General features: G+C 41.2%; 1 protein-coding gene across 2 annotated transcripts in view; it reads right to left on the reverse strand.

Moving 5' to 3' along the window:
* Positions 1-24,119, reverse strand: part of cntfr (ciliary neurotrophic factor receptor) — a 238,751-nt gene extending 214,632 nt beyond the window's left edge. The window contains exon 1 of one of the 2 annotated variants that reach the window (XM_073478558.1): positions 23,919-24,119. The gene's annotated coding sequence lies outside the window, so the exon portion shown is untranslated. Of the gene's footprint in view, positions 1-20,168; positions 20,232-23,918 lie in introns of those variants that run through there. The other variant, XM_073478559.1, reaches the window with a different exon arrangement.
* Positions 24,120-24,371: the final 252 nt, after the last annotated feature.

The raw sequence follows: 24,371 nt of genomic DNA on the forward strand, positions 1-24,371 counted from the left end.
TGTGTCTAATTTGGCTGTAGAGGCTTGGCTGCCAAGTCACTACTTGCAGGTGAGCTTCTGTCACTGTAAGCTAACTGCTAACACACTTGCCAGCTAATCACAAGAGTTCCAAAAGCTTATTTTGATTTTCTCTGCACTGGTTTCCTTGAGTTTTGTTCTCTTGGTTGTACAAAAAAGCTCTCTGAGTTTGAACGAGCTTGCTAACTATAGTACTAACTGTCAGTCAGAAAGCTTGTTAGCTTCGTGGCAAGATTTGTATTTGTACCAGACTCCTGTGGATGCTGCAAAGTACTCCTGTACTCCATAACTGACTACAAACCACAGCTAATAAGCTGCAACAGCTTCCTCCAGTTTGGACTCTATGGATTTCTGTGTCCTCAACACTGTCAATATGGCTTTTTTAATTGGTCAGTGGCACAAATTCAGAGGTAATATTCATTTAAAATTGAAATCCTCGACACATGTGCGGATTAGCAAATCCACCGATTGGTGAAATTAATTTATTTTGCAGTTTTAAATGTTAGCTTTCAAACTAAATTCATCTTGGCAGTTAATCTGTGGCTGATTTTTATTTCACTGTTTTAGATGATAGATCAAAACAGTGTGGAGGAATCTATTCCCAAATGTAGTCTGACCCTGCCCACAGATGTGGCACATTATCCAAACTCTTACCCACAGCTTTTTCATCACACAAAATAAGGTCAAAAACATCTTCAGACTTTGCCTTTTGGAAATCATACAATAATTAGGAAGACTTCTTGACCTTGCAAGTAGTTAAATGTGGCGCACACATGCACCCTCGGGACGAGGTGCACATCATGCACACAGTGGCTCTTCTCAGGGCTCTTAAATGACTGGTGTCATTAATGCTGGTGCGCGGTTGCCAGCTGTAATATTTCCTGTGGTCATTAGACCATCTGGTGGCCTGACTCCTCTCATATCTCTATCTGTCTCTCTCGTCTATCTCTGCCTGTCTGCCTCCTTGTGCTGCTCAGCCCTCTCTCTCTTTGTTGCTCTACATATTTGTCTCAGTGTTTCTCCAGCTTTACCTTTATTCTCTTTATCTTTATCTCCCCCATTTGTGCACACTTCTCATGTCTGCCATACTGATTTTTTGTAATTATTTTCGCTCACTTTCATCCACTTGCAGCCCCTCTCAGCCTGTTGCCCCTGGCCACTTCATCCATCTCTCTGTAATGGAAACCCATTGATGTATGCAGCCATTTTGCTGCTCCAATATGTTAATTAGAGAGATCTGGAGCCTCATTTATGTATGGGTCAACATCCCTTTAAATTAAATCGTCATCATTGCTGTAATTACAGTGTTATTGGCAAATATAACAGAACACGCAGGGTTTCATCCAAATATTCAGGATTTCAAAAAAGATGTCCTTGCATTTGACCCTTTTTTATCTGATTAATCTGTTCATATAAATTAGGCTGGATGAAAAAAAATGGACCAATGCAATCACAAAAATAATGAAATCACTGTTTTTCTGTCATATATAATAGAAAAGGTGTGGTGAGTGTATACGGAGACATTAATGTGGTAAGAAGAGAAGAATAGCAGAATTAGCACTCCATATGTCTCTAATGGCAACTGGGCGATTCAAAAATTGCAGATATACAGTATGCGCCTAGTAAAGTGACTTCTGTTGCATATTCATTTGCCTTTGCTTAAAACGGAAAAAATTGAATCTTCAGTTCCATGATTAACTGAGGTCTGAAGTCACTCGTGCAAACGCCTACTTAAAGTCAAAATTAGGCAGCTATATGTTAGCAACATGGAAGCTGAACCTATATATAATGCACACATACATATAAATACACACACAATGTCACAGAGAAGGTGAGCTACACTGTTAGCACTAGCTCTATCTCAGTCCCTGAATCTCTCTCCACGCCTGTTATGTTTCGGTTGATCAATAACCTCTCAATACATTTCACTCTCATCTCCTAACACGCCGCGCATGCAGTTTAAAAGCTCAATTTTCCAATTGCCATTTGTACAAAGCTACAATATAGACATATAATTCTGTGAAAATACAAAGACATTTCAGTGGGAAGGTACATTTTACTATTTTTTATACAGTAAAGCATCATTTTAGCACAGAAATTCTGCTAAATGTAACAAAAGATCAACAGAATCAATGCAATACAGTGTAACAAGCCTGGCTGGCTGATTGAATAGCACGAAGCAAAATTATTTCTTTCACAGGCTTTTCTCTTTACTATATATTCTTCTCTTATCTGCAGAAAAGACCAACCGCCTCTCCTCTAATTACACTTCCTCTGTTCACCCGCCTACCTGTGTCCCACCGAATGTGTGAAGCCAAAACCTGATTGCCTCAGTTTCATACTGCTGGTGGCAGCTTGCCTCCTTCGCTCCTTACATTTTTAATGAATGGAATGTCTTTGAAGTGCACATGTGGAAATACAATAATCTATAACTAATTTCAAAATTAAATAACATTTGTTATGTATAGGGAAATAGGATTAGGCTTTTAAAAGCAAGAAAAAATGCATTTTCTTTGATGTCATATTCAGTTTCTCTGTCACATTTTATATTTTCCTCCGGGGGCAGAGCATGATCTGTTTTGATCTGACTGCTGGACCTTACAGCCTGTGTATAGCTTTGATACACTTACACTGTCTCCAACTGTCGTCCTTCTCTTAAATCAACGATAAACAATCCCAAGAGCCTCTACTCTACTATTGACATGTGCGAAAACTCCAATAAACTAAGCCTAAAGAACCAAAAATAACTATAATAACACAGTGTCACAAGAGAGTTTTCGCAATTAAGACAATTCACAATCACAGTTTTCCTCCAAGGAGATAGCAGTCAGCTCAGGTTCTTAAATATAGTGATGTTGATCAAAAATGAAAAAAGACAAAGATTGCACCATTACCATAGAAAGACAGACCCTATATATTCAATCTGAGACACTGACATCAACAGAGAGGGCAATTTGTTCAGACTGTGGGCAGGAAAATTGTTCTCCCCTTTCGCTTTTATCGCTAAAATCTATAGCAGACAAAAGGGGGTGTAATCTCCATCCACAGTCCATTTTCACTGAGACAGCATCATGTCTGTCTGCTTCTGTCAGGTCCAAATTCAACAGAGCGTCCATGTTTTATTTATTCTTTTTTTCACCAAGAGGACCAAAGACCAGACAGTCTTCTACTCTAATAGAAAGTATTGGATATTTGTTATCTAAAAGGCAACAAGAGGTGTGTTGTCTTCATGAAAGTGCTTGAAAATGAAGCCATATACTGAACAAATTATTTTGAAACCAAATCTCACATTTTAGAAAAAGAAATATTGTGCCATTGCAGTTCACATTCAATCTAGACTTAACAGTCAAGCAACTGCACAAGTCTATTTACACTCACTGTTTTTGTGAAATGAAAGCCATTTGAGCCTATATGCTACTTTTTAGCATCATTCTACATGTTCATGGGTTTAAGGGAACTAAGCTGAGGTCGATAAAGGTCAACTGCCTTGCTTACAGGCACCTCCATGGTAAGAGTGTGAGAATGTATAAATATGAAAATGTATGTCCATTCAAAAGAAAGCCAAGGGAAATGCTTCATCCAAACTCTGATTATTTATGTCGCAATTAAATACTTCCTGTGCGATGCCTTGTGGAAATTAAATGGAATGAAAGGTTTCAAATCAGTAGTACCACCAAAATGTCAGCATTTCATTAACTAATGAAAACAGCTTTGTTTTTAGCTTAATTGCATATTTTATGCGTTGCACTGTGTGCTTTGACAGGATTTCATAAGCACGAGGAGCCTTTACTCAACAGGGGATGCTGTAATTCTTCAATTCATGTGGATACATGAATAATACATATTTAAACTGAGTTACAATGTTTTCAAATGACTATAGCTGCTCCTGATATGACTGAGAAACATCTCAACTTAAAATGACACACTATCTGCCCCTGACAACATCTTTACAATGCCATATTTAGGGGATTGTGTTATTGTGCATTGCAACTCTGCACCACCAAGACAAGACTACCCAGTCCAGACTGCATTGTATTCCTCTTAGAGGAAAGTGGCCTGGACTCTCCATAATAAAGCTGTCAGTGCCTCATGGCAGGGAGTGCACTGCTTTTAAAGGGAATTAGAGGAGCTGATTTGATTGGCCATGATTGATGCCAGCCTCTCACACACCCACTGATAATGTATTCCTCCTAAACACACTCTGTTTCGAGATGTGCCACAGGTGTGCTCTCTTCTTTAAATAATGAAAACTGTTTCCTATGTCTCAGGTGTAGGTTTTTGCCTGATTGGATTAAGAAGACTTAAGGAACATGAAAATATATCAGTACAGTCTATTATGCCCTTGGAAACCCATTTAAAACTAGCTTTCCATATTGTAGCACGGTACCAGAAACATTACAGTCCAAATCTACCTTTAGGCATTTTAGGCAAGCAGGAAGTAAGCTTAAAGTGCTAACATTTGCATTTCAAATGAAAGACTCATAGCTGTTTCCTTGACCACTAAATTCACAAAACATTTGTAAGCGTGAAACCACTGAACTGTTGAAACGAGGACCACAGCGTTTCAGCATTTGGAAGTATGAAACCACTGGATATTTTTTAACAGGGGACCACCGCGATTCAACATTTGTAAGCAAGAAACTGCTAAAAATATTTTTTTACAAGATGTAGGGACATTTTCTAGCTGTGGTAATGGCAACAAAACTAGGTATTTTGGACAACAGAACCAGGTAAGCCAAAACATGATCTTTTTCTAATCCTCTCGAAGGGTTTTTCGTGTCCAAACCTAACCAGGCCATAATAAAATTGAACACAGAACATGAAGAAACGTAAAGATGCACCATGAAAAAACTTAAATTGCGAACATGTATTCTCGCAACTGGGTTGTGAGAAGCCATGACGCTAAATCCAGTTAGAGGTTCATACTACAAGGACGATTCTTAGTCAGAGCTCCACATCTTGGGGTACAATGCAAGCACAATCTGCCTGTGCTGCTGCAGGCAGGGGACGACAGAGCTGGTGTGTGTTTCTATGTCAATGTGTGTGCTGTATTGTGGGAATCCTATTCCTAATGGGAGTGTCACAGCCCCATGAGAATCCCCTATGACTGTCTTTTGAACATAAAGCCTCTTGCACATAAAAAACGATTGGAAGAGCTAAGTCAAGCAAGCACAGCCCCGAGCACATAGTGGGAATCATTGTCAGATAAAAATGTGTGTTTTTATTCCAATAATATTCATAATCCTCGGCGATTGAGGTTATCTGTGGTGGATGTGTGTGTTTGTGTGCGTGCGTGTGTGTACACACACACACATCAAATTTAAACAACGCTATCGTGTACTGTACATCAAAAGGAAATTGCTGGAGCCTTGGGTGCATTAGTAGTCTAATATGAACAATGTCAACGAAGTGAAAGCAGAATGTGCTTAACTTTTCACTTTTTTTATTAAACTGTTGATTTCAAAGGTTTTTTCTAATGCAATTTCAACCCATTTAGGTAGCCTCTCTCCTTTCCTATTCTTTTTGTCATTGCTCATCACACAAATTATCTTCAAAATGCAGTGCTGACTTGTATCAGAGAAGCTGAGCTAGTCGTGTTGTGGCAGTAATACTGGGTCAGTTGATATTGTTCAGCTTATAACACATTCTGGGCAATATAGACGGACATTAGAGGAGAAAGGATGATTTGTTGATCACTGGAAGATTCAGAATTCATGCTTAGTCAATTAAAATGTACCCCGTAAGCTTTACTCGCAGAAATTTATCATTGAAATGAAGTCACAGAGGCCACTCATGAACTCCGACTCAGCAGAATTCTTACATCTTAGTGGTGTGTTCATCTGCTTTGGTATTCATCTACGTAGAGCGCTGAAGATTTGGCATTATTTTCAACTAATTAACACCCCTCCAGCCAGTCAGAATGGGGTGCACGAAGAGGCCAAACCGCTATTTAGGAATCACTCCTCAGAGAGGATATTCTTCACTGTGAAAATGGTACTGATGTGACGTTTTTCTGGTGAAATTTTACCTCCCTAACTAGCTCCATGACTTCATTTAAAACGATCACATCGCCTGCTTTTGAGATTAACCCATTCAGATCCACCATCCATTCCAATGGACATTACTTTCCAAGAAGATTACGGTCATCCAAGTCCACCCAAATGCACAAACTTATTTGATTGGATGTCAATATGGAGTATTTCATTGGGTGAAGCACTTTGTTACTTTTGCTGTATGAAGTGCAATAAAAAATAAAGTCTGATTGATTGATTGGTACTCAATCCTATGAAAGATTGATATATTTTACTCAGGACTTTTACTCAGGAATCATGTAAACAGAACATTTTCAACTCAGGAGACGTTTAATTTTAAATTTCATATAATAGTGTATAATAGTGTTTTTGATGAATTACTTTATTCATGATATGAGCTAACCATGAGTGAAAATGAATACAATATTTTTTTTTGTTGAAAAAAGGTCTTTTAAGAGTATTTATTGTAATTTTTACTGTTAGGTGGTTTCTTGTTTTTAGATTCTCCATCCATTGGAATTGACAATGGTTTGAAACTGGTTAAACCACTTTCTATTTAATTACATGGGTCTTGGAATCTGATGAACTTTTTTAATTTCTGTTATATTTACAAATAGGTTTCTGTGTATGTGAGTGTGTGTAGTAGAGGACAGTTAGGTCCTCATTCTCTATACCTAAGATTTTAAGAGGAATCCTTTGATACAAAAATCCACCATGTTACCATAGCTATACTTCCATATACTATTCCCATACTCGCACATCAACACACATACAGAAACACACAGCATATGCTGTATAACTACCATCTTAAAGAGGCTCTCCAGTCTTAACAACTCAATTTTCTGATTATTATAACATAATCGTGGCAGTTAATAGGCATTCTCATATTTCATTTAGGTTTTTAATGAAAAAAACGCGAGTTTGAGGCCATATTACTTCTAAGTAGGCAATTAAAACAAATTGCTTCTAGTAATGGAGAAATATGGCCGCTTATGATAAGTTCCATATGGGCCTTTTTTCTACATTTCTGTCTTTTTGAGCTACCAGTCAGTGGATTTATGCAATAGCGGAGGGTATGAATTATGCCACAGACACACATGCACACATTTCAATGGAAATACCAGGGCAATACCTTCAGTGCACAGAGCCGTATATTCTATAGCGCACACACACACACACACACACACACACACACACACACACACACACACACACTAAAAAGGGAGCAGTGGGAGCATGTGCATACACACACTGACAGACAGATGTGAAAACGCACACACACATTCATACACACGTAACCCGTCAAGTTGAGCATAACCGAAGGGCTTCAATATGGATTTCACACTTGAGCTAAACCTCCTTAACTTTCTTCAACAATATGGACGCCTCAGGCCATGTCACTTCCCCCTCACTACTGCCACTACAAACATTCACTTATTCTTCACAGAAAACATTCTCCCTCTGGTTTCAAACCTCATTTTGGCACAGCATTTATGGAAGAAGGTCTGGAAAATATTTTAATGTCATTATGTGCCATCATGTATCTGCTTTAATGGATTGAGACAGGATATGACATGACATATTTTTATAAGCCGCCTTTAGACCCACAATGTTGCAAATATGGACTGACAGTGTCAGCTGGTCTTTTGTCTGGAGGAACATTTTCCTTATCTTATTTGAACAGTAGTAAACCTGACTCTGCCTAATAGAAAACACAAGCTACACAAAGTGGGTCTTATGTGTACTTGCGCAATAAAAATAGTCTAAATTGAGATACTGTAGCATGATTTGTCATTGCAACCCCTCTCTAAATAGAGAATGAAAAGCCATGAAATTCAAACAAAGCAAGCCAGAATTCTTACTTCTTTGAAAACTTGATTAACAAGACACTGAATCCTCCCCAACAAGAGGATGAAACATTGTTGGCTTGTTCTCTCTTGCTCGCATAAACACACAAGCAATTCGATACTTCCCAGACGCGCAGAGGGACAGAATATGTGGGACCATATAATGCCCATGACCAATAATGCATCAGGAATGTGTTGTGAGGAAATCGAGGAATTTGTCATGGGGAGGAAAAACTGAACGTGTGGCAGGAAATTGACCGACTGTTCAACATGCCTTCACAGTGAAATCTAATCCACTGCTCACACATGCACGCACATACACATTCTCTTCCTAAAAAACACGCTGATACTTTTACACAGGCGTGTGCGTATGTTCCAAAAATTTCTTGATGCCGTATGTTTTTAACGCAACACTTGTCCTCCTAATGATGTATTTGCTATGAATTTTCAATTATCTTTCAGAGCTCCAGTGCAAGTGATTGTCTGGCAGCCAGAAAGAGAAAGCTGTGTCATTAAAGCTAAAAAAAAAATAAAAAATACATGCTCTCACGCATGCAAACACAGACGGAGGCATCTCATTGACAAAGATAATGTTACTAAAATTGGAGTAGATGAGACTCGTTCTGGTCGTGCCCACCAGCAATGGCACCGCTGCAGGTGGCAGCCACAAAGCCACAGATGGAGCATGTAAAGGTTGCATCTAGGGGGAGAGATGGCAGAAGGCTAGCATGACTGCAGCCTCTGGGCTTTCTACTGATGGGTCCATTGGTTCTCAAATGTGGCTTCTCCAGAAAAAAACATAATGAACACAGCAGGAGCAGAAATCACCTGAAGGTTGTTGGACATCATTTTGCATTTCATGGTGAAGTTTGTGAAAACAAGATTAAAAAAGGGGGGAAAGGGATAAAAAGCAGAGGAGATGCAATCAACAATCTGGGAAGGAGCCACATAAAAAGCACAAAAGGTTTAATAAAAAATGTCTCACCTCAGAATAAGCATCAACAACAAGACAGTAAAACTCAATAACAGAAATGAAATGACAATAGTAACAAGGTGGCAAGAAATAGGCGGATGATAGCATTGCCCATGAAATGACAAGGGAAATAAAAATAAATGAAAATACGTATCCCTAATGAGAGGGATTGCAGAGAAACAGATGGTGTGTTCAGCTGGTGTTTGGACCGGGTTTTTTTTATCCACCAGGCATCAATTTGTTGGCCGGAGAACTGTGGAGCTTCAGTCAGCCAGTTTACATGCTCTGTCCGCTCTGAGTTTTGCCAGGGTTGTGTCCATATTGATAGTGTTGGTTTGCTGGAGGGCATTAATGTTCCACCTCCAAGGTGACCTTTAAGGTGATTTTACTAGATGGATGTCAAAGCAGTCTAGTTTTCAAATGCTGGAACATTTAAGCAGTGAAGGTATGTAAACGGCTCCAACCACACAGTAAAAATCAAGTTTAAAGATGCACACTATACGCTGAATATCGACTCACATTTCATAGCAGATGTAGGCAGTGCACGTTCAAATTGCTGCACACAAATGCACAGACATATGGTGCATGCAATAAAGAAAAGGATAGAGACCTGCATACACACGCACACACACACACAAACAAACCAATTGAAGCTGAAGTCATTTAAAGTGTGTGAGGGTATTCTACTTCTTAATCCTTCCTGATAAGGGACTATTTAGAACTCTGCCTCCAAGTCAAAGATAGGTGAGAGGCATCTCTCTCTTTGTCTCGTGCACGCCCACACACACACACACACACACACACACACAGAAAAGACAAATGATATCTTAACTCTGACAGACTAGACTGTGTCCACGTGTGAGGGGGCACAATGTGTGTCTCACTCTGTCGGTATGTGTCACTGCATGTGACACCCATGTGTACGCACATGTCGACGTGTACAATATGTGACCAAGTGTGTGTGTTTAAACTGATTTCCAGCAAACAGAGGATGTGTGGATTGTTAAAATGCCATTGCTGCATTTAATCCACGTCTGTGCATCAATTCGTGTGTTTGCTTGTGTGCTGTGTGACATAATGTGTGTGTGCGTGCCGTGTGACAGCGTGACTGTTGACTGCGTGAGTTTGATATGTCTCCTTAGCCACAGGTGCAGAGAGATGCTGACACTGCTTACAGAGAGACACAGCGCAAGAGAATGAGTTTATTTATCCGTCTTCATCTAGTTCTCACACACACACACACACATGCACACACGCACACAAAATACCACAGAGCTGCACAGACACACACAAAGACTAACATGCCTGCAAACAGACAAATAAACATGCCTGCACACACACATCTGGGAGGAGTTTGGGATCTTAGGCACCTAGCCAAGGTAAATAGAGGAAATTGCCAGCCTTGACATTTTTTGGTGTAGAGCGAGGCTTCTCAAGGTGACAGCTTTCATTGGGTGTTAGTGGGAGACGAGGATTGGTGCTGCTTAACAATCAACACACTGTCATTTACTGTCCATGTGTGAGCGTTTGTGTGACAGCTCTGTATGTGTTTACGTGAGTGTTGCTGGGTGTCAGAGACAGGGTAGAACATATGCTGTTTCATGCATGGGTTTCTCCAAAACAGACTAAAACTGAGGCACTGATGTTGTTTAAATTGCTTCACAGAAGTGACGACAGTCAAACGCACAAGTCTGTTAAAGATTTTTGTTCAAAAACATAAAAAATAAAATGATTTAGTGCCATTAGATCAGGGTTTGAGAGTGCACAGGACATATTTGTGAGAGCAAAGCAAGTTTCAAGATGGAGAAAGGACAGAGTTGTGAAAAACAAAATTCTGCCTCTAAATTCAAGCTAGCATTAAGGCTACCATTGCCACATCTTCAAAGTTGTACACTCTCTGTCTTGTATACTTTTGTATCCGTACTGAAAATGACAGCCGAGTAAAATCCATTTGATTTGACCTTAAAGTATCCCGTAAGAGTCATGCTACCAGTCAAATTTGTCCCTGTGTGTGCCATGTTATACAACAATCATTAGCATGTGCCCATTCACAATGTCAAAGGCTCAGAAAATGTAAGAGCACATTTTCAGCTGAGAGCAAAAAAAAACGACACATGCATTCCAAATTAGTTTTATGAATGTGTTCCTGCTCATTCTCACATCTTGTTTTGCAGTCTGATTCAATTCTGCTCTGCACTCATCCATACAGTAATAATGTGCATTTCTCTGCTTTATGCGTATGTGGGTGTGTGTTTTCCATCCTCTCTACCCATACAATGCTAGTTTATAGAAGATACCTCTATCTCATTTTGTGTCTGTCGATGTCTTTCAACAACACAATGGAACATAAACCGGTTATGTAAATAATCCCACTCCATTCACTCCCTGCCTTTTGTGTGCTTGAATGGATCTAGAGTGTTCATGTATGTGTGTGTGCTGGGAAGTAAGGCCACAGACCCTGTGTAGATGACCCTCTTTTCATCTAGACTCCTTTTAGTGTCAAGCAGAATGCAATAACAGTAAATAATTTTTGTCCGATCTTTGCATTTGCTCTCAAACGCATGCAAAAATATTGTTGAACACATTTTCTCCTCCTATAGTAGCCCTCATAACACAAACAATAAACAAATAGACTCCATCTCCGATTGACTTGTTGCAAACTTCAATGTTCAGACCCATAATTACCAGTGCGGACAATTAAACTCATATTATTATGTGTCAATTTACTTCACTTAATCAAAGCTACTTTCCTAGATTCAGCCTATGAGTCTATGACAGTGATATGGCTGATTGTAATTGTTCTGTTGTTTTATTATCCAGTGTGTAGGATTTAGTGTCATCTAGCAGTGAGGTTGCTAATTGCAACCAACAAAACACCCCGTGCCTCACCCTTTCCTACAGTGCCAGCAAAAAATACAAAAAACGTGAAAGGCCTTCTTCAAAGCCAGTTTCTGGTTTGTCTGTTCCGGGCTACTGTAGCAATACGGCAGTTCAACATGGTGGAAGAGGACGTGCTCCCTCTGTAGATATAAAATGCTCATTGTCATGTAACAAAAACACAAGAATTCTTAGTTTCAGGTGATTATACATTAATGACAACATGATTTTGAATATCATATTCCATTTCTGCCAAAATATCCTCCTAAATCCCTCTAAAACCTACACATTAAACCTTTAAGGGATGTCCTGCTTGAACTTCACATGCTCACCATTTATGTGCTTCTAACATTACTAAACTTGACTTAAATCCACATCCAAACAGGTATTTTCCCAGGTATGTCGGTGTTTTCTGCCCAGCTGTCAGACACTTAACCATTATTTGCACACAGCTAATCCCCCTGTGGACCTCCATGATGGAGCCAGACGGGGGTTGCTAGGCAATTTGTGATACGACTGCAAAGTTTCTATTAGCAGGACACAGAGGGATGAACAGCTCAGTAAAATATATTAAGATGGAGTGAGAATATCTACCACCGTAGCACTGGGGTCAGGGTCACTTGTGTAGAGATTATGCCTTTCTCATAATTTCGTCCTGTTTATTTTCTCTCTGCCTTCTGTCTATTGACCTCTTTCTTATTCTTCTTCTGGCTAAATCCCCTGACAAGGTAACCCCCTGCCCTCCACACACTGTCTCTTCGATTCACCCTAAATTCTCTCCCCCCCGTTTCCCTTTTTCTTCCTCACTCCCCACTCTTTCGCTCTGCTCCCCTTCCCTCCCTCCTCTTCGCTCCTCTCACTCCCTCTCCCTGCAGTAGCTACCCAATAAAGGATGTTGTTAATATCATTAGGCAGACTTCCTCCAGCCCAGCGCCCGGCCCACTCCCTTTCAGCCATAATCAAGCATGCACACTAACTATCAAAGGAGACATCGCTAATAAACTACCACAGTGGAGCGGAAAAACACACACGTACACTCCTGCAAAGAAATATACTGTCGGCTAAGTGCAGTCAAATGAATGTGTGTGTATGCATGTTGGAATTGAGGGGACGGTTGGGGTGGCAGTAGATGGGGGTGGGGAGGGGTGTTGGTGTGGGTTACCCAGACAACGCTAATAAAGTATACTCCAAAGGCTAGTGCAGTCTAATGCAAATCTGCCACTTAAGTACACTAAATTAATTGGGGTTGAGGGACATGTACACAAGCAGACATAGCTAATAAAGTTTGCTCTGAGAAGCAGCAAATACTGTCAGTTTAGTGGGTTTAAATGGGAAAGAGGGGGGTGGGGGGGCAACTGTGGCTTCCTGTTGCACTGCAGTCATTTGCTGTAAATCATTTTTAAAACGGGAGTGCATATTGTCGGCAACATAGCTTGAAAGTGTTCTCTCCTGACGGCTGAATGCAGCAGTGCATATATCACCAGTTAAACACGGTCCAAAGGGAGTACATGATGCAATATGGCGAGCAAGGAGCAGTACATTTAAAAGAAGAAAAAAGAGTAGTGAGAGGCCAGTGACATGAGGCACAGATTCTCATGCAAGCACGGGCAATTATGTGACTAAATTAAAGGAGGAGGTGTCAAGTGTGCACAGTCATCATCCTTTTAATTGTAGAGACACAGATGATATGGTCCCAGTTGTTGATACAAAGTCTTGGCTGCTTTCCTTGAGCTTTCTGATGATTTAATCAACAAATGCATCATCATTAGCATCTTTTCAGTGTTACCAACTATAATTCTGCTTGATTAAAGCTTGGACCTTATGTCAGATTTGGCCATTGTTTCTATTCAAAATAATTTGACAGAGCTGAGAGTGCAGTGACATCCAAGACGTTACAAGATAGGAGGTAAACCACTTTCAGCATTTTACGGCAACAAAAAGTAACTTCATGTAGCAACATAGTTGATTGTTGAGTCGCACTCTCAGGTCATCATATGCTGACGCTCTGGGTTGGCGTTTGACCCGAGCTACCGATCTGGGGATGGGACTCAACAATCTACTATCTCTCTCCAGGAAGTATTACTTTGTTGCTTTAAACAGAAAAAGTCTGTAACACTAGGGATGGTGGCTAAATGACATGTATTCCGTCCTTTCCCCCAAAAAGCCAATTGTCGGCTTTATAACAGTGGCAAAATATCAGACGATCAAGTGATATACTGGGGGCGGGCTAAATCCTCGATCCCACCTTTGATTTCAAAGGTGGGATCATGACGTCATTTCGATCGATATCCGACTTACAATCGAGGTCACGACATCCCTAATAAAGACCCAACATCATGGCACTCTGGATTGAGCAGAAGTTAGTCTTAAACAAGGGTAAAATTATTAGGGCGACATGGAGGTTACATGTAAACATCCTTTTCTTGCGCAATGAGGGACATACAGTAAATTGCCATATCCGGAGTATTCACTTTTACTTTTACCTCCAAATAAAGACTAAATTAAATGATAAATCATAAATAATTAAAAATAAATAATCCGTCTAAACTACTGGCTTGTTCACAACCCTTCTCATTATCTGTTTGTTTTTTGCCCCGCCAGACTTCACTGTGGTGCTGTCAAAATGTTTCCAGATTTAGAAATTACTTTGCAATGAAGTAAATGAATGCAATGTTATCAGAGCCAAGTGAAACAATGCTTGAAACTACAAAATATAATTTAGTTTTTGAGATCAATTCATCAGCTGACCTAGTGTCACTAAGTGTAAATAAAAAGGCTCATGAATTTATATAAATACAAAATATGACAATAATCAGTCAAAACAACCATATCTCGCAGAATAACACAAATAATGCTACTCAAGTTGATTAGACTAAACAGAAGGATCACTAGCATATGTAGTTCCCAACATCAGAGGGTAATGGCATGTAACAGCAATAAACTATATTTAGTATCAAAAGTTAATTTTGAATTAAAATTTACCACAAGCGCCTAGCAACCGGTTTCTTGACACAAGTAAGTATAGCCTTGTCTCGTGCATTTGAACAACCGTAGGGATTTTTCAGCGTTATGTGGCCACTATTGAGCTCCACTGTCATGCTTTATTTATCCCTTTCCCTCTGCACTGTAATGGAAATATAAAAGGGTGCATTGATTAGTGTTTAAGGATCAGGCTTTAATAGATTAAAAGCCCCCGGCTCTGAGAGAGGCACTCACTCTGGCACAAACACACACATATACACACTTGTGCATGAACGCAAGTTCATATACACACACCGGCGAGCAAATATATGGACGGATATGGAAAGAGATGGACATAAGCAGTAACGCACATGTAAAGACAGCAGCTTCATCCACCCGACTGGATAAAGGCATTGGATGGGCATGACACTGCACAAACACACACCTACAGCGGGCACTGTCAGCGGCAAAGCCTTTCAACAGTCTATATATATTTCATAGCTGAGAGAAATAATATCCCCCCCCCCCCCAAAAAAAAAAACAGATGAAGATATCTGCATGTCATTATCATAAAGTGGGAGCCCTAATGTTGATTTTCCGAATGATGGAAATCTCATTCATTTTTAACGTAGTGCATTATTAATAACATGGCACAGACTCAGAGATGTGAACATTCTCTACACACAGGCGTGGTGATGTCAGGTCTCAATTCGAATTTTTTAAAAAAAAGGAGCAAACATGAAAACAGATGAGGACAGCCATGTTTCAGCATCCCACTGCTGATGTACGGAGAGAGCAGACCTGATTACAGTATGATGTGCAACAACCAGAAAACTTCACACTTGAACTGTCAGTGCAAAGGCAAAAATCCAATTTACTAATGTTTTCAGGTTATTTGGGGAAAATACAGGATCAAAATTGTACCAGCAACTGCACTTAACGCACTAGTGGCTGCAAGCTTGCAAATTCGCTTGTTTGAAAACACAAAATTATGAGAGTTAGTGAGAGTAAAAAAGACAGATAAGGTCCTCCCATGTTCTTGTCTTCTCCTTTCCTTCCAGTTGTCTTGTGCGCAATGACAATTGTCACGTCACACCTTTGACTCTGTCTCACATATCCCCTCTCATTTTTTCCAATCTTTGCACCTCATCCTTTTCTCTGACCTCAATCAAGCAAGCAGCCATAATGGTGTTAGGCTCCCATGTGCTCACCAGCTTCCTTTGTCTTACTCCCATCCTTGCATCCGGTCTTCTCTCACTAGAAACTGATCACAATCGTGTCTGTTGATAGTCCTCCCTAACCTCTAATTTCCTCCACTCACCCTCCCATTGCTTCTAGACTTCCTCTCCCATATTTGACCACAATCATGTTTGCTGTCAGCCTCTGCCAGATCCATCCACTCCTCTCATTGTCTCCTCTCTTCTGCCACCTTCCTTCTGGTCCCAATCATGCCTGATGGTATCCCTCAGTAAAACTATCTTCTGTTCCATAATTGAATCTCCTGTGTTCTTCTGTTTTCCTCGCTCCCCTCCTCTGACCACAATCACTTTTGTTGTTAGCCTTCTCCTAACCTCTCCAGTCGTCTATCCAGTCCTCTTGTCTTTTCTAATCCCTCACTCAAGAATCACACATATTGTTAGCTATGCCGAGCATCTCCTCTGTCCTGTTGGGTCTTCAGTGTCTGTTGTAATTCTCTTATTTTGCCTCAGGTGAGAGCATTCTTCTCGCTTGTTAGACTCAACTTTTCCAGGCATTTCTCCTGACCTTCGTGTCTCTCCTCTTTCTCAAGAAGTGACCACAGTCTTGTCAGCTGACCTCTTCAGTTACCAGCTTTCCTCTCACGCTGTCCCCACCTTGTCTTAGGATGCAGGAAACATGGCAACAGCATGTCAAAATTTAAATGGGTAGTTTCACAATGAGGATGTCACATTTGATAATACCTTTCTGCTTCCCCTTATGTTGCCCATATTGATATTGATTCCCATCTCCATTTGAGCATTTAGGTGTGCTACAATGCCCTAGGATTTGTCCTATTTAAAACATACATATATATATATATATATATATATATATATATATATATATATATATATATATATATATATATATATATATATATATATATATATATGTGTATGTATACACACACACACACATATATAATTATTAAAATAAATTGGACTACAGCACAACCAGCAGTAAATGCATTTCAACATTGAGATTGAGATAGATAAATTACCTCAAAACCACTACAAACAAGAGGTCTGTTCGTTTGAACGCAAGCTGTGCTTAGTTTTTTTAAAAAAAAGCACCTTGAGGATCAAAGCGTTATCAGTACGCTGATAGTAAATGATTAATGAACACATCAAACTATAAATGTCTCCTCTTTTGCGGTCATACAGCCATGCATTTCTTCAAAAGGAGCAGGTGATTGCAGGAATAATTGATTTCAGTGCACACGGTGGGTAGAATAATGCCACATTCACGGCCTATCACACAGATGAGCAGCCGAGAGGGGAAAAGTCAAGAGATATCGGTTACTTCTGACAGCGCTGATAACAACTGTTTGGCAAACAGAGCTACAGAGGTATCAGCAAACCTGTGGACGAATGGATGAAAAGCTACAAAGACACAGAGTTACTTTTAAATAAAATCCAATATTCACATTAGTTCTCTTGATTCGGCCCATTTAAAAAGATGCTCTAAACGTTTCATATGCCAACAAAGAGCCACATATAACAATGTAACATAATTGTAATTTAAAGGAGACATATTATGCTCACTGTCAGGTTCATAATTTTATTTTGGGTTTGAATAGGTTTACATGCTTTAATTATCCAAAAACATCAGTTTGCTTATGCTGTCCAGTGCTGCAGCACCGTATTCCCCCTCTGTCTGAACAATCCATTTTTATCTCCTGTCTCTTTAATGCCCCCCTCCCGAATACCCAGTGTCCTCTGATTGGTCAGTTCACGCATGCCTGACGCAGTACTGCCAACAACAACAACAACAACAACAACAACAGAGCATCTTCGTTTAATCAGTTCAGTAAAAAATGAAAAAGCATGATAGGTCTCTTTTAATTAATTTTCATTCATCTGGTGTGACCACAAGCTAGCACCAGGGTCAACCATCTTAAAATAAAAAGTAGGAGAAAAGCAGGTAATACATATGCCTAATGAAAGTAAAAGCATGTAGTAAGTAAGTCCGTAATACTGCACAGTGAAAATAGACAGGTACGGACGGATGGATGAATGGATAGATGGACAGCTGTAGGCTCAGGAGGTAGAGCGGGTCATCCACTAATTGAAGGGTTGATCTGCATGTGGAAGTGTCCTTGAGCAAGATACTGAACCCCAAACTGCTCCAGATGGCTGTCCCATTGGTGTGTGCGTGGATGAGTGGATGAGTGGATGAGTTGATGGGTGGATGGATGGACGTACACATCACACATGTATCCCAAGAATTAGCTCATGATTCACTCACATGTCTTCATGTATTCCTTTAATACATACATACTCTTCTATATTATACTGTAGCCTGGAGGTACATTTACTCCACTCTGCTTATCCTCAAGATGCACTTAAATATAGATAATGCCTGTGTCTGAGGAAATTATTGTTATGTGTTGAAAGAAAGCACTTTATCCGTCAGAATGCAAAAATAAGTGTGCATGTTTCTAATATACAGACTAAAATGTGCGGCTGCTGTCAGGTAGCATGTTGGTCCACCAGTATTTAATGGAATGTCTCCCAGATGTTAATTAACAATGGGGGAAAAACACTTTAAAGGAAGTTTGCCCCCTACTGGTGGAGGCAGCTCTTGTGTGTGTGTATGTGCATGTGTGTAGAAAAGGGTATGGGCTAGTATAAGCGTTGGAGGGGTGAGTGAGTGATATGCATATTCATTAACGGGTTTATCCATTTCGCTCCTTTCATCCCCGTTTGCTTTGATCAGAAAGTTTGAGGAGACAAACTCTTTTATTGCCTGGTGAGAAGCAAGAATGCTACGGGGGCTGAATGGAGAGCTGTCTCAGGATGAAAATGCAGCAAAGGCATGCAGATATACACACAAGTTGACACACACACACACACACACTGACCCACCAGAACACACATAAGTTGGCAGACAAATAGGCAGATTGACAGACTGTCTCAAAAGCAGGCAAACACATGAATAGAGCAAAAAGAAAGGGGGACTACAAGAAGAGAAGCTCACATTTCACAACTTTCTGCAATTTAAGGTCCCGATCCATAGTTAGAGGACATGTCACGAGTTATGGCATTAGAGAGTGGTTTAATATCAGCATGTCCTCGCTGTATTAAAAATGTACAAAGAAAGCACAAGAGTTCTTTCGGATTACCGAAATAATTACACACCAAGTCCCCCTCCGAGCCAGATCTTCCAGCTCAGGGCGCACAGAGGAAACCGTCGTAAAATGCAGATCTCTGAAATGCATGTGAGGCTGCTTAATTGGGGCCAAATCTTAACAAAATCGTGTCATGTTTTTACAGCCTTAGGTGCATGTAGATAAAAGCACACAGCAAGTGGCATATCTAACTAAAGAGAGAGTGAGGGGTAGAAGTAGAAAGCGTGGGAGCTGTGCGTCGCGAAGAGAGGAGCACTGGCTTTCTCATGTCTTTGCTGCCGTTTGGAGGCTTGTTGCGCACAAAGCTCACGTCTGCATTTATTTCAGAGGTCTCTAAACTGTCTCTGATGCGTGCATATAGACAGAAACATGCTTACTCAAAATCTCCTATTTATTTTGTACCCTCCTTACTACTTTCAGCCTCTCCTATGGTTGAGGTTCAAAAGTATTTTATCAAATCCAAATCTAGCGAATCAGCTTATTAAATCTCAATCATTTTGAATCCAGTTATTGGTCGTAGTTTTATTGAATTTCAACAATTTTGGCTGCAATCTGAAAATCAGATGAGCAGTATGAGTTGTGAAATATTGATTAAATACATCTGACACAGTCAACACAGGTTTATCTTTCTTAGTCTTCCACACCTTATTTTTCAAGGAGCTATTGCTGAAGCATTAGTTGTAGATACATGAATGAAGTGTATCTATGAGACCAACATCACATGGTCAGCTAAATATACAGGAATCAGACAGGAATCACCTCCCTGATTCAATCAATTAATCAATTTGTTGTCAGCTATTAAACAAATTGCATCTATTTTGATATCGGTTTAATTGGTTTGAGTAATTTTCTTTAGCATAGAAGTCAAACTTCACTTTTTCCACACACTTTAAGTGTGAACATTTGCTGGTTCCTTTACTACTGACAGTAAACTGAAAATTTCTGGATTTTGGACAAAAGATGTTGGATGACTTCATATTGGACTTGGAAACACAGGTTTACAATTTTCATTTAATTTTATCAACAAAACAACTAATAGATTAATCGAGAAAATAATCAAAAGATTAATCAACAATGAAAATAATCATTACCTGCAGCCTTTTTAGAGAGCGCAGGTTCTGATGCTAAGATTCCATCTTTGGCCAAGTTCGGACACCTGCTTGCAGAGAGCACATGAACCAGACCGCAGCCAAAAGTTTCAACTGTCAGGTAAATTAATTAGGTAATAAAGGTAAAGTAATGTTTGTCCTTCCAACAAGAGATAGTGCTTGTCATTGCCAGCTAGAGGTAAGAACCCTGATAAATTTAGTCTTTACATTGCTAATGAAAAAGCTTAAGAACCCAACCCCTCAAGATACTGTTTAGTTTTCAAGGCGAGAAGTCACTGACTCTACCTCCGTACCTCCCTACTCCTCTGTCTCCCCCGTTCTCCACACCGGCTTCCAATTTGTAGCCCTTTGTGTACGTTACAGCAGCGAGATTCCCCGCCCTCCTCTGATCAGGCCCACGCTCGGACATCTGTCGGAGGATGTTTACCCAGGCAGTAAGTATGTTAGGGGAAATATTATCCTAGTTTTACCTTACCTTTCTTCTGTCTGAAGCATAAACACCAGCATTTGGGAGGTGGGGATGGGAGAGGAGAGGCGAGGAGGAGGAAAAAAAGGAGTGTAGAGGAGAAGGTAAGTGGACCTGAGAGAGTAGAAGTGAAGGATGAGGGGGGAGAGGGAAGGGTGAGGAGACAGCAACAGAGAGAGGTTGAGCAAGGGAGCAAAGGGGAAGTAAATGGATTGGAAAAGATATATTGGGGGATAAAGAGGGAAACTTGGGAAAGAAAGCTGCAAGAAGGAGAAGAGACAGAAAAAAGTAAAGAATGTGAATGTGGAGGAAAGGTTCAGAAGTATATAAAGGCACAGAAATACACTTTTACTTTTAATACTTTTCTAGCTGTCTTTAAGAGAGAGTTAATCAACCCTGACATCACTTCTCAATCAATTTTTACCTCTCAGTTCCTTGAGAATCACTTTCAAATGTCACCACTGTCTTTTTCTCAGTCATCACAGACCCTTTAACAAGATGTAAGTACCATTCTCCAATTTAAAGACTTTTTATTTCTCAAGGTCAGAATAGTAACTTTTGTTCCTACCATACTGAGAAATCGTTCTCTCTTCCAAAAATGTCTTAATAAGACGTAAAACTTCAAAATTTTAGGGTCATCGACAAGTCTAGATGGCTTCTATAGTATATTGTTAAAAAAAATTATATATGGTTTACATGCATGTCTGTCTGGTGCTTGGCATACAGGCGTCCACAGACGGGCACACAGATGCTTACCATGCACCCAGGCACACAAACACAAGTCTGCCTTTTTTCTCTCTCTCTCTCTCTCTCTCTCTCTCTCTCTCTCTCTCTCTCTCTCTCTCTCTCTCTCTCTCTCTCTCTCTCTCTCTCTCTCTTTCACACACACACACACACCTCTTCCCGTCTGGTGTTGCTTCCAACCTAAAACCAAACCATGTGTGGGAGCTATCCTGTGCTGGCCTAAACTGTATGCCCTCTCGGTGCTGTGTCCCGCCAGTAGAAGAAGGGCTGGAAAGACATTGACTGCCCGTCTCTCCGTATGCCTGTCTTGGGACTTTTTGCCTCTCTGTGTGCTTTTGACAGCAAGTGTCTTTGCTCCTTCTTGCCTTTCTGTCTTTTTTTCCCCACTTTTCATCTTTTGCCTATTTTTGCTTGTTAATCATAATGGTCCCCCTCCCTCTGCCTGCCTGCCTTCATCTGCTCGCTTGTGTCGTTGTTATTTGTGCCCCTTTTTCTGTCTGCCTGTCTGTCTAGCAGTCTTTCCCTCCCTTGAACTCTTTCTGTCACTCTTTCTATTTGCACCCCCCCAGCAACCTCCCATCTCTCCCTCCCACTCCACCACCAACTAGGCATGAAAACGGTGCTCCATTAGGAGTGCCTGGGCTAAGCCCAGTCTGACACACACTGCTTTGATCAGCCGTGAGCTGGGCTAAACACCCCGCTAAACTCCCAGTCTGGGGGGGGGATGTTGAGGGTGAGTGAAAAGTAGCGAGAGTTAGCGAGGGATGGGAAGATCAAAACAGAGAAATGAGATGGAGATGGAGACACAATAAAAGGGAAACGCACAGACTGGAGCGAGGAGCTCATTTTCCCAAGCTGTCCCCAACCACTCTTGTGTTTTATCACATTTTCCTCCACATGTCTTTTTATCGCTTGGTTTTCTTTCATGTGCCTATACTGCTTGATTTCTCCACAACTTCCAGGTAGCCCATGAAATGCATCACTAACTATTTCTGCAGGTGCACAAAACAGAGACTCAATGAACCATGAAAATGAAAGAACTAATGTGAAAATCAGATCAGTCAAGTCAAGTCCCCAAAAAAGTCTTTGCAGCATCTTTCTCAGGGGGCAACTGTCTTGTTGGTTAAATAAATATTAAATAAACTCCAACCCACTGACACATGTTGACTAGGAGAAAGACAGTGAGAGATGAAAAGACAACCCCAGAGAGAGAAGATATATAGAGAGCAGACCTCCATAACTGACAACATTAGAAAAAGAAAAAAAAAGAGCCAGAGCTTTCCACATTCAGACAGGCAGATACCAAACCAGCAGCAGCAAAAGGACAAAAAGCTCCCGTCTCTTTCTCCTAAGGAGAGAAGAGAAAAGGGATTTCCGCTCGGTGCTAATCAATCAGGCCGTGATAATGGCTCCCATGCCTAGCTGTCGACTGGAGGGGTCAAGGCATCCCGTGACCCAGTGCCCAGGGCCCAGGGGCCAAAGCCCCTCTCAGAATAGCACCCCAGGACGGACTCCCCGGGCTAATTGTCCAAGCCAGTGTCAGCCTTTTCAATGCCCCCCCTCCCTTACCCTCCCCTCCTTCCACTTTCTCCTTCATTCCTCTCTCTTTCTTCTCCCTTTCTCTCCCCACCCTCCCCTCCCTCCTCACAACTCTGCGATCCTCTCTCTTTCTACGCAACTGTGGAATCTACTATGAATACCCGCATGTACCAGCGTGGGGGAGAAAATGAGACAGAGAGTGAGGAGTTGGATGAAAAAAAGAGCATGTAGAGCTACAGATGGAGACAGGGGAAAAAAGTTGATGCAAAGACAGAGATAGCAAAGGATTGTAAGAAGTGGGAGAGTGTGTCAGAAAGAGAGAGAGACCAGCGGCGGCAACAAAAACGAGCAGGGAGGAAAGGATGAGAGAGTCAGTAAGACAGAGAGGGACAAACAGAAACAGAGACAGTTGGACGGCAGAGATTAGGAGAAGAGGCAGCGACTGTCCCCTGTCCCCCCGCCACCGAGACATCACTCATATCACTGGAGAAAGAGTGCCGTGTTCTATCCTCTTCCATCTGCATATCAATGGTTTTCTATTAATCACAGCCCGGGCAGCATGTGTCTCAGGGAATCTGCTCTACATCGGTCTGGCTGACCACCACAATGCAGCCAACATACACAACACCAAAAGACAGAGGGGACATACACGCACAGGAAAGAACAAGAGTCCGAAGCAAGCCCCACTCCAGCTCCGTGCAATGGCATTCCTCTCATTCCAAGCGCACCCTGCTAATTAACAGCGTTAGATCCCACAGACAGAGGGACAGATTGATGGAGAGGTATCCCGATGTTGCACTACAGCACCACATCTCCGCTCTCCTCTGTCACCTTCCCTTCTTTTTTTCCCTCCTCCTTCCATCCAACTCTCTGTCCCTCTCACAGTCCCCTTCAGGTCCCCGGTCAGACAGCGATGAAGAAGAACAAAGTCCCCCCCATTAAAAACAAAATAAGAAAAATATGAAAATCAATTGGCTACTCACTGGGAACCTCCTCTTTTTCTGTATTTCTTTTTTTTCCTGATCTGTCACTCTTTATCCTCTTCTCCACTGTAGCGAGGGGAGTGTGTCTATCCCGGCGTGTGTGCTGTGTCAGTCCGATAGAGGAAAGTTGCCGTCTGCGTGCATGAGCATTTGTGTGTGTGCGCGCGTGAAGGAGAGGGAGAGAGAGAACGTGTGCGTCTGTCTCTGTGTCTCACACTGCTCTGAGTGAGAGAGCAGAGGCTGTTTTAAACAGGCTGCTCTCTCCCCATGTGACCAGCCCAGCCACAGGCAGGAATACATTACAGACACACACACACACACACACACATACACACACACACACACACAGACATAGACACACACGCACTCTCTATCTCTCTCCCCCCCTCTCTCTCTCTTGCTTATACACACACCGTGTCCACAGTGCACCCCCTAGCCACCGCTCAGGGTAGT

The sequence above is a fragment of the Pagrus major genome, chromosome 12 (genome assembly GCF_040436345.1).
Source record: "Pagrus major chromosome 12, Pma_NU_1.0".
NCBI classification, from domain to species: Eukaryota; Metazoa; Chordata; class Actinopteri; order Spariformes; family Sparidae; genus Pagrus; species Pagrus major.